Source organism: Lathyrus oleraceus, chromosome 6 (assembly GCF_024323335.1).
Source record: "Lathyrus oleraceus cultivar Zhongwan6 chromosome 6, CAAS_Psat_ZW6_1.0, whole genome shotgun sequence".
NCBI lineage: Eukaryota > Viridiplantae > Streptophyta > Magnoliopsida > Fabales > Fabaceae > Lathyrus > Lathyrus oleraceus.
The window spans coordinates 142,009,978-142,022,491 of NC_066584.1; positions in this window are offsets into that span (position 1 = coordinate 142,009,978).

Sequence of the window (12,514 nt, forward strand, 5' to 3'; positions counted from 1 at the left end):
GATGGAGATGAAGGTTCATAGAGCACGAATCAAAAAGAATTGCTCAATTTGGTTGAGAATTGATGAAGATTGATGAGAAAAAGTGATGAAGATTTTGAGAGAAATTGGGAGAAAATGGAGGGAAAGTTGGTTAGATTTCTTGGGAATTGTGATTATCATCAACATTCTGTTATGATTAATCATTTATACCAATGCCTTAATCACTTTCTTAATCTCAATTAGCAATTTGGAAGTAATTAGCATAATGTGATTTTTAAGTGCAAGTCCAAAAATGCCCTTGCTAAATATTGCACCATGACAGCTCATGACAGCTCAAACAACTTCTAAATGTCATTTGGAGTGTGTTGCAAAAAGTCTCATTCCAAAATTCCATGTATTTCTCAAATTGGACCATTTTGCCCTTGGATTTTAATTGTTGCACTTGAAAATTGACCTTTTGCATTGACCATTTTTGATGAATTTTGATTATGCACCATGAAAGTACATGTGAAATGGAGTTTGCTCATAAAAAGATCAACCATTTTGGACATTCCATGTGAAAGTTATGCCACTTTGATTATAGGCATTTTTGGAAAATGAATGGACCATAACTTGTCAACCATACATGAGAATTTCAAGTTCTTGGACTTTTTGGAAAGGTGAGAACAAGATCTATAACTTTCATGTTGGACAAATTTTCATTTGAATCTTTTTTGGACATGTAATTTTGTGGTGAAAAACTTTCCATTTTTGGAAACTTCCATTACAAGTCACTTTCTATTTTTGGCAATTTTTCTCCTGACTTTATTTTCTTCATTCTTGAGCTTTGACATGTCAAATGACACTTGTTTCAACATGAATGAAGTGTATCCAACTCTCTCCCACCTCCAAATCCATAAAATCAAGCACAGTTGACCACAGTTGACTTTTTCAACTGACAGATGAATTTGGCAATGCACTGATCAATCTGAACCCCAATTCTCTGATGAAATGGCTCAAGGATGAAACCCTAGCCTCAATATGCTCAATATAATCACATGATGATCCCCATATCCATTGTAGACCCCATCTCCTTGCTATGCCCTGATTGGCCCAATGCAACTGATTAGGGTTGACCAGTGGTCAAAACCCTAATCTCAAGGTAGCTGATCACTTACTTGAATCTTCTGGATGATATCAAGACCATGATGATGATGATGTATCATTCCTACCAAGATGAAGACCAATCCCTTTTGAGAATCAAAAACCCTAATTTGTACCACCCTCAGACAGTTAGTGATCCAGTCCAATGAAACCCTAGCTTGCACATAACCTCTTCATCTTCTGATCAAGACTTGTGAGGATGATTTGCACAATGTAACCACATGATATGCAATATGCAATGCCTAATGACCTAAAAATGATATGCAATATGTTAGCTAGTCCCAAGAGAGGAGGGCAAATTTTGAGGTGTTACAGCCACCATTTATGTTATGTATTTTGTCACTTATTCGGAGAGAATCCAGGTAATTTGTATTACTATGTTTTAATTAATGTTTTCTTGAGTCTATTTCTTTCATTGATAGCTTATTTTACTATTTCATCATTATTTCGTGTTATTTTCTATTTTTTATTGCATTTTATGCTTTGGGTGTGTGCACTTTTGTGTTTCAGATCCAAGTAGAAGACCCAAAAGACTCAGTGCGAGAAAATGGAGAAATCTGGTATTTTGGGAAGGAAGTGGTCAAGCTACAGGAGGCCTGTCACAGCCACCTGTGTCAACTGACACAGGTCGTGGCAGGATGATAGCCTTACAAGAATTCAAGAAAATGGAAGGATCAGCGGTGCAACACGGGTCGTGTCAGTTTTCCTGAGCTTGAAAAAGGAATTGCAAAATTAGTGGTGCAAGACGGCCACCCGTGTCAGCTGGCACGAGTCGTGTTGGCTCAGACGGTGATTCTTTTTGCTCTTTTGTTTTTTTATCAAGTATTGAGCTGAAAGGGTGTTTTGGGGATTTCCAACCAATGCCAATGGATTTTCACTATTTAAGAGAGTTTTTACGAGGAACAGAGAAGGAATTTTTTGAGAGCATGAAGAATTTTTACACAATTGAATTGGAGAGATCAAGGAATTCAGAGGGCGGAAGATTTTCATGAGCGGACACAATTGAAGATCCAAGTTATCTAATTACTTGTAATGTCTAATTTTTATCTTGAAATTATTTTGAACAATATGAGTAGCTAAACCCCCTAATGCTATGGGTGGTCCCTGATTTGAGTCTGTAATGACTTTGAGTTTACATTTGCAATGACAATATTGTTTTTCAGAGTCACCGTAATCTTTTAATGTGTTTAATTCTTTCTGTAAGACCCAAATTTTGACCCTAAGATCCCTCATAATATCACATCATGTACATTGGCTTTGAGATCACACCTTGACATCCTCTTTTCCCCTCATTCATTGGGTTTGCATTGGGAGAGATCACCAAGCATATTTGATTTTATCATACCTTGTTTTTAATTATTTACTAACCAAAATGCCAAAAATATGTCTATGTATAGCCTTGTTTATTTTGTAGGTAGTGTGTGCTTCCACATATGCCTCATCAAGCTCACAACTAAGGTTTGAGACCCTTAATGCAAAAAGATCAATTAAGAGATGGTTCACATTGGGTCTAGACATCATATATGGATCTCCATTCTCTTAACTTATCATTTTGATCAAGAAATCATCAATAGTTTGAAGCTTGTTGGCCTTGGAAGCCTAATTCATCTGGGTGTCTTATGTGGTTTCCTCAGCAAGTTTCTTCATCATTTGATCAGATATTTCAAGTTACACTTCATATTACATCATATTATATATATTTGATCCTCCATGAGTCCCAAAGATTAAGAGAACTTCAAGTTTGCAAGTAGGTTCAAGGTGGTTGACCAGAGAAAGTCAACTAGTCAAAATTGGGGTTCCCTAGACCATATCTCCTACACTTTCTGTCATATGGAAATGATTCCAATAGAAAAGTTACTCTTTATGACATTAAAAAGAACTTTCATGTTGACCTAAAGAGCTAGTTTTTCTTTGAAAGTCATTTTTTATGGTGAAAGATTATAGGTCATTTTGTCTGAACCCTAGTTAGGAGGCCAACTTCTAAGGACCATAACTTGCTCAATTTTATGCGATGAAGTCTATCCAAGTTTCATGATCAATTTAAAGATGTCATATCTAACTTTGATTCTTTTAAAAACTTCAAATTCAACTTGCAAGGGCATGTGACAAGAGGAAACATTATAGGTCATTTTGGGCCATTATCATTGAACAAGCAATTTTCCTCAACTTCTAAAATACACAACTCCTTCATGCCAAATCAAAATGAGGTCAACTTTATGAGAAAATTGAATAGGATTGAAAGATACACAACTTTCATGAAGAAACTTGTTCCATTTTAAGCACATAGCAAAAGTTATTCAAGGTGGAAGATGTGGATATTTGACTTGGTGCTTAGAAAAATTTCACTTATGTTTGATTTCTCAAACTTCCACCTCAGTATTCATCATTATACTAGATTCAAATGGAAAAGTGTTCAACATGAGAGTTGTTCCCCTTGATGTTACCTTTCTAAAAAGTCCAAGATCACCTCATTTGGATAAGATTTGAATGACTTGCGCATGGTTACTCTTCATGGTTCCATTTGGATGAATCACATGATCATTTCTCAATTGCAAATGCATGGCCTCATATCAGACTTTCATCCTCATTCATGATCATTTTTGGACCTGATTACATAATCTCATGGGCCTATCACATTCCCATGCAATCATGCACTTCACATTCTATTTTTGGCCAAAGTTTGGAAGTGTGTGAAAAGCAATGAACATGGCTATAAATACATGACCTTGGTGATCAGAAAAAGGATCCTCTTGCCCAAGCTTTGACCTCATTCTTCCCCAAACATCATTGAAAGGATAATCTTGAAGATTTCTTGAGAAATTAAGTTTCAATTCTCATTCTGTTTTGGGATTGAAACTTCAAGAGTCCAAGCTTTTTAATCATCAAGATCATCTCCTGCAAGTTTCTAGAGTCAAGCCAAGCCAAATTGGAAGTAAGATCAAGCTAATTTGCAGCTCCCCGAAGGTAAGATTTTAGAAACTTCTCTTCTTCTCTTCTCTCTTATTTCTCATCCATTTGATTGATTATTGGTTTGATGAAATCCTATCAATGTAGGCAACAAGGTTAAGTTGCTTTGAGGTCAAATCGAAGAAACTCAGTTCATGATCCTCAAAATTCAAATCCTTGTATCTTTCAATATACTTGGAAATGGAGAAAATTGAGGCCATATTCGAGCTCCTGAGCATTTTTTCTTTAAAACCATGTCCTTGTTTTTCATTTTGGTGATGGTTGGTGGTCATCCAGTCCGGTGAGGTTCACCGGAGAAGATGATCGGAGTCCTAGCTCTGGTGGTGTGTTGTCGTGTTCCCAACCCTTTGATCCATTCAAAATGTTTTAATCTTGGCCTATCTTTCTGATTACCACTCCTGCAACACAATTGACTGGGGTGTTTATGGAACGCGCACGCTTGACCATCAGATCTGCCTCCTCAATTAATGAGGGAGATATGATGGCCCCAAATTTTCTATATTTTCTGATTTTTCATTTAATTGTGTTATTTTGTTTAATTCATAATAAATCCATTTTTAATCAAAAAAAAATATGGGACTTTCACCAATAATCTTTAAATATTTTTCGCTTCCATATTCTAAATTAAAATTATTTTTTGGATTAATTTTGGTATTTTTTATGAATTAAATGTTTTTGTGAATATTTTTAATTGTTTAAAAGTCTTCTAACTTTTAAAAATCATGAAATTTTTTGTCTAAGGTCCTTTGACCTTGTTTGACCTATGATAAATCCCTTGGCCATTTATTTGGTGTTTTGAAGGGATTTTAGGTTTTGACCAAATTAAAATGTATTTTAATTCATTTTTAATGTGGTTTTTAATTGATTAAATATTTAAAAATATTGTTGAGCCACTTTTATGGTGTCGCATCCGCGAAAAACAACCGGCGGGCAAAAACAAAACAAACAGAGCCGCCACCGTGCGTTATTTATCCCAAAGAGGGAAAGGAAACGCTCGAAGTAAACCTGGAGAAGACATGGTCTCGCGACCAAAGAGAGATGGGATCGGGAGTCGGTTACGCAAGGGGAAGGTATTAGCTCCCCTCACGTCCGTCGTACTCGACGGGATCCACTCTCAAAAGGATAGAAGAAAGGTTGCTAAACACTGCTCAAAAGAATGCACACACACACTGGAATAAAACACAGATGGAAAGAGAGGGGAACGAGCTCGCTAGGATATCGCATCCTATGCCTACGTATCTCATCTGGAATGAGAATCAGAGCTACCGTAGTTCGGCTCACGCACGCCAAATAAAACCCACGCAGGAAACCGACTGCCAATCGCTGGACTTATGTCAGACTCCACACAAACAGGCAAACATGGAAACCGAATGCCAATTGCTGGACTTACATCAGACTCCGAACCAACCAACACACACAGGAAACCAACTGCCAATCGTTGGACTTATGTCGGACTCCAAACACACACAAAAGGGGTTAGCCGGACGCTGAGTCGTCAAAAGCAACAAAAAAGTTGAACAAACAAGCTAACAGGGAGTCTGGTACTCGAGCCTGCTAGTTGTCAAGCAAACACACACAAAAAGAAAAAGGGTGAACACACAGACTAGAAGGGAGTCGGGAACTCGGACCTAATAGCTGTCAAGCAAAACACACGCAAAAAAAGAAAAGGGTGCCCGGAGAGATCTCGCACGATCTCCTGCCTACGTACCTCATCTGATATGAGGATCAGGGCAACGTAGTTCCCCTAAACAGGGGAAAAACTTCTAACCTAACCAGAGACTGGGAAATGACAAACTAGAAGGGAGACTGACTCGAGCCTAATAGTTATCATGCAATCCACAATGGTCCTAGGTTGAGGTTTCTATCTAACTTGCACAGGTAGCAAGCTATCCTAAACAACATAAGCAAAGTCATACAAACACAAGAGCAAGCACACACACTATATACAAACAGATGGGCTCACACAAGGTTAGGCTGTGAAACACAAGCCAACTGGAATCGGGTGTAGTTAGCTCTTCACCCTAACATTGAGAGTTAGGGTGAAGCAGATGAAATGGGAAGTGAGGGTAAGACCTCACAGCTCTTATCCCTGGCCTGGGAGAGCTTCAGACAAATGAAAGTGGGAGTTCAGAAAGTTGGAACTCTTCTCCACATATGACTGACACAACAAAGATCTTGGGTTAATATCCACAATGCATCAACACAAGGTGTGAGCAAAGTGGATGACACACTGAATAGCAGGAGATGGATTACACATCTCTTGTATCTGCCAATTGCCTCATAAGAGGACTTTTCCTGCTTGGCACAAAGATAAACATTCACAAGCATTGCCTCTTAAGGAGGGCTTCAGACAGGTGCCTGCCCACATAACAGGACAGGTCTTCCAGACTACATGAAGTCAGAGAGTTATACCTAAGTGGTTAAGCAACCAAGCAAAAGCAAGTTCAAATTGAACTTAAGCAGCTTATGTACCTGTTGAAACATCACACAAATCAGTTCAACTATACAGACAAACAGACAATCATGAATATCAAACAGTCAAACCCAATGAGCAAAGGCACAAGCCAACAAGTCAAACTCAAATGAGCTAACAACCCTACAAAACATATAAGGTCAGTAATCAAAAGTAAACATCAAAGGCTCAAGTGATAAAGCACCAACAACTATGGAACTTGAATGCTCCACCTGAAATCAAAGCTCAAACATAAGCAACCAACCACTAGGTAAAAGCCTAGGGTCAAAGATGGAGAAAAAATTTAAAACAGAACATGGAATTTGACATGACTCATCCTCATCCAATCAAGAACACAATCCAAAAGGTCTCACATCAATATCAATTACCAAATTCATTTCATGAACCAAACATGGCAAGGTATACAAGTTGTAACCACATTGTGACATCAGAAGAAACAAATGCACATTAAATCAAAAATGATTCAAATAATTTTGGCAAAATTCATGAGTAAACAGAACATACAACATGATCATCACACAAAAAATTAGAGCATTTGGATAACATTAGGCATGGTAATCATATTGCATAAGTCAAGGCAAGCACAAACAAGCACATGTGTGACACCAAATGTCACACCAACTTAGCATAAGCCTAAAACAGAAATGGTAATTGGTAAAAACCTCAAACCAAAGCTAAAACACCATTCAACATGTCAAGAAATAGTGTGCCAAATTTCACATTCATTGGATAATCCACAAGTATTTCACAATCAAATGAAGTTCAAGGCAAACCAAAAGCTCACATGTGACCATCCAGAATGAAAAATCTCAATTAAATCAGAAATGATTCCAAAAATTTCAACAAAAATCATGAGCAATCCCAACATCCATATCAAGCATCATGCAAAAAATCAAGGCATTTGGATAACATTTGGCATGGCAAATTCATCAATCAAGTTGAACATCACAAGGTGTGACACACATCGTGTAGGTGCTTAATTGCCTGCATTATATGGTAAAACACTAGCTGGTTACTAATGTCTTGACTGATGTCATGACATGTATGTGTGACTACATTGTAGTTACTGCAGGACTAGCTAACACAGGATTTATTGAATGTCAAACTGGATGCTGTGACATTCATACCTGTCAACAGATACTAAGGAATAGAACAGCAGGTGTTCTGTTAGAACTTAGTTTTTATTTCCAGTCTGGTTATCAAGGAAAGACCAGACCTGGCATAAGGCCTACTGACTGAATGTCAAATTGGATGTTATGACATTCATCATTGACAGCAGCTGCTGAACATTAGACAGAGTGGTGTTCTGCTATACTTCAACATATAACTTAGTTTGTTCTTCAAGAGAATAACAAAACTAACTTAAAGGCCAAGTGTGTAAATGTTAAGTTGGACACTTTAACATTTATTAATGTAAGCTGTTACTGTAGTATGGTCTTTTTGATCATGTACAGGTCAGCAAAATTGTACAGTCTGTTTTCTGGAAAAACAGACTCAGCATATGGACCTTGATGTCAAGCTGAATGTCGTGACATTCATGCCTGACAGCATATGCTAAATTGTAGGTTGTTCAGTTTTCTATTTCAGCTTTTTCTCAGGCTATTCTTCAGGGATTCAACAACTGAGAGAAAATCCAGGAAATCAACAACCAAGCTACATTCAATGAACCTAACAAATAGCCTATTTGTTAGTAACCTAAATGTTGAATTTATGGGAACTCGCGTGACCTTAAATTCAGGAGAATACAGGTGCAAAAGCCCAGGGTACTGCAATATAAAAGGAAGGCGTTCCTTCATTCAGTTTCAGGGATTTTGAGGCGTGAAGATTTTGTGTGTCCATCATACTTCACTGCTGTATTTTTGTGAGTCTTGTATTAGACGTATCTTGTAAGCCAAGCCATTATCAAGTAGATGATAGCTGTGGCATAGGGTGTTCATTGAGTTGTAAGTGTTGTGTCGCTCAAAGCTTTTAAGCGTGAGTGCTGTGTATCTTGATTAAAGCTGTGAAGCACAATCAAGAGTTGTTTGAAGTGTGACTTCAACTTGTCTTTAATATTGTTTAAAGATAGTAATCACTGAGGTGATTGAGGGGGAGTGAGTAGGAACTCTGATCTTAGGTTAAGATTGAAATTGCATTGGGTAGGGATTAAGTGATAAGTTGTAAACGGGTGAGTTTAGCTTTGAATTGATACTACTAATAGTGGATTTCCTCCCTGGCTTGGTAGCCCCCAGATGTAGGTCATGTTGGACTGAACTGGGTAAACAATTACTTGTGTTGTTTACTGCACTTACTGTTAAGTTCTGCATAATTCCTGTCTGTGCAGAATTGGATGTCATAACAAACCGTGTGACATCCAAAGTCTGATAACTAGAATTTCACATTGTCACACCTCCCTTAGAAAAATCATAAATCAGCAATGGCAATTGATAAAAATGCAAACTCAACACCAAAATGTCAAGCAAAGAGTCTAGTTCCAACATGTAAAATTTAATAAGCATTGGATAAAATCTCAGTATTTCACAAAAGATATGGCAAGGCAAGGTACAAAATGGACATGTGTACACAAACCCTAGGCAAATATTTTCCAGCCATGCACAATTTATGAAAAAATGATGATAAAAAACTAGAGGAATCAAGGATCACAATGCAAAAAAATCCATAATTTTTGGATCATTATTCAATTAGTTATGAATTTTGGAAGATTGGAAATGAAATGGAATAATATGTAACATTTAAATGAAATGGAAGTGAAATAATAATTTGAATATTAAAAAAAAGGCGCCAACACATGAAACGCGGTCGTTTCATTAATGTGCTGGCAGGTCAACGCAGTCAACACTTCGCCTGGCCAATGGGAGCACGCGCATGGGGTTTTACATGAACCAATCATATCAAACCCTAGTAAACACATAAGGGAACGGTATTTCGTGGTCTATATGCATCAGAACCGTGGCCTATTCCCTGTACTTCATCTTCTTCACCATACAGCCATGAACAGTGGAACCATCAAGAACATCAAGAACAAATGTTCCAGATTTTAAAAACAAGCATATCAACAAGCAGCATACGCATCATAGATCATGAATCAAGCATCAATTAAGCATGGATCATCATAAACAATTGGAATCGAGCAATTCAAGTTTTAACCATGGAACTTTAAATCAACCTAACTCGATAAATATGGCATGGAATTTAATGATTCGAAGCTCAGGATGATCACAACAACAAGATCTACAACATTAGCATGATAATTTTAAGAATTAGAGAGATCGAAATTGTGACCTCTTGATGAGCAGCTTTGTGAAATCGCGTTTTCCAGGCCTTGCAATGCTCCAAGTGTCTTTTAGGTAGCTTGTACAAGTGATTGGGAGAGATCTTGAGGTTCAATTGCTCTTGATTCAACCAGAATTAGATTTCACCATTGTTGCTTCCATAGCTTCAAGCATGAACAAAGTGCACGAATTCTCTTGGATCTACCTTCAAGCTTGATCAGTGATGCTTCAGAATCATGAATTAAGCAAAGGAAATGCAAATTGTTTGAAGAATTTGAAGAAATGGTGAGAGAAAATTTTGATGAATTTTGGTGATTCTAGATCTAAAATTGGGAATTGTGAAAAACAGTTAGAGATTAGACTTATATATGCAATGCTAATCATGTTTAATTAATCCTTAAACCAAATGCTAATGAAATTAGTGAATTATGGAGTGTAAGTGCAAAAATAAGTTTTCACCCTATGCATGAAAATGCATGGTGAATAATGCACGAATTTGGATTGAATTTCACTTAAAAATCTATTTTGGAGCTAATAGTGATGGTCACATGTTCAAATGATGCACAAATTTTAAACTCCAATTTTTCCCTCCAAAAATGCAAGAATTGGCAAATGATTATGTGATGACAATTGATGTAATGCAATGTATGTTTTGGAAACTAGAGGTTAAAAGGAGAATTTAGCAAAAAGAACCACTTGAATTGGAGTTTTGGTTGAGAAGTTATGCCCATTTAAAGTTCAATGTTCACTTGGTCAAGATTGATCCATATCTCTTCAACCACTCATGAGAAATTGATGATCTTGGACATTTTGGAAATGGGAGAGAAAGATATACAACTTTCATGTTCAACAAAAATTCATTTGAAGCTTTCTTGATGATGTAATCTTGAGTTGAAAACCTTTCTATTTTTGGCAAATTCAAATTACAAGTCACTTTCTATTTTTGGAAAGTTTTGTCCTGACTTTATTTTCTTCAATGTTGATGTTTGAAATGTCAAATGAGACTTGTTTGAACATGAATGAAGTATTTCTAATCACTTTCCACCTCCAAATCCAACAGTTGACTTGGCAGTTGACTTTTGTAGTTGATAGATGACTTGGCCATGCACAGATGAATTTGAGCCTCAACCTCTTGATGAAATGGCTCCAAAATGAAACCCTAGCTTATACAAGCTCCATAAAATCACATGATGATCTCCATCTCAACAAAAACCTCATCTCCTTGAAAAACCCTGATTGGTATAATGCAACTGATTGGGGTTGACCAGAGGTCAAAACCCTAATCCCAAGGCACATGATCAGGCACAATGAACCTCTTGGTGATGATAAGACCACGATGATGGTGATATACTCTGGCCAATAAGGTAACACTCATCCTCCTTAAGGAACCAATAAACCCTAATTGAAGCACAAACCCCAGATGATTAGTGATCAATTTATGAGACCCTCAAGCCTAAATCTTTTAACCTCTCTATCTTCTGAGAAAGACCTAGGAGGATGACTTGCTTATTTCCCACATGATATGCAAATATGCAATGACTAATGCCCTAAAAATGAAATGCAATATGCTAAGCTAGTCCCAAGAGAGGAGGGCAAATTTTGAGGTGTTACATATGGTCTTGTGATGTTTGACTTTCTATTTGGGCCTTAGTCATGGTTGATTTGATTTTTGTTGGATCAAAACCATTGGATTTAGAGGATTGATGAAATGTACATTTCATCTTCCAAAATGAATGGATGATTTTGATTTGATGAAATTCCTCTCATGATCAATGTGTGTTTCTATCTTCCCCTCCCTCTTCACCTTCATCCCTATTCTTTCTCATTCCCTCATTTGACCAATGAAATCTCTAATGTATAAAGGCTAATTGATTCATCAATGACCTTGTGTTAGATGAATCAATACAAGTATGACTGAGATAGGTTCTTCCTTTTTTTAGTGTGTGGTATGTTTTATGAGTTTGGTTCTTTGTACCAAATCTCTAACATGCATTAACACCTATATTTTTATTGTCTGGCCTTAGATAGTTGTGACTTCTACATAAGTCCAATTACAATTGCTTAACATAGAGTTAAATTTGACCCTCAAGGCATATCATTCTAGTAAGTGAGATTGTAAGTATCCCATTCTTCATGGCATTGTGTAGAGACTTGACCTTTTTTCCTTTCGTTGGAGCTAGTGGCATACTTGTTGAATTATCCAAGTTGGAGCCCTTCTCATGGAAGATGTCTTGGTTTAAGGATCCATACTTGTGAATGAATGGTTGAGTGTTCTCCAAAGAATGACTTAATCAATTAAAATTCAACACTAACATTTGACTAACCATTGACTATCTCTTAATTAATTATACTTTTACTTTCAAGTCATTTACTTTATGCAATTTAAATTTCAGTCATTTATCATCCATTGTAGTTTACATTTCATATAACTTGTTTATGTCTAAGTCCATTTTCATTATGCTCATTTGAGCTATATCTTGTGATTGTATATATTGTTTGTGTATTTTGATTTTGTTTGTGGTCTTAAGACCTTAAAATCCATAATAGCAACAAAAACCCTAAAAAACATTTGATGGATTGTTGAACTTGATCAGAACTTTTGAACTTAGGATTAAGCAACATTCCTTATGCTAAAGATCTTGGACAATGCCAACATTTTAAGGCTAATCTATCTTTGGCC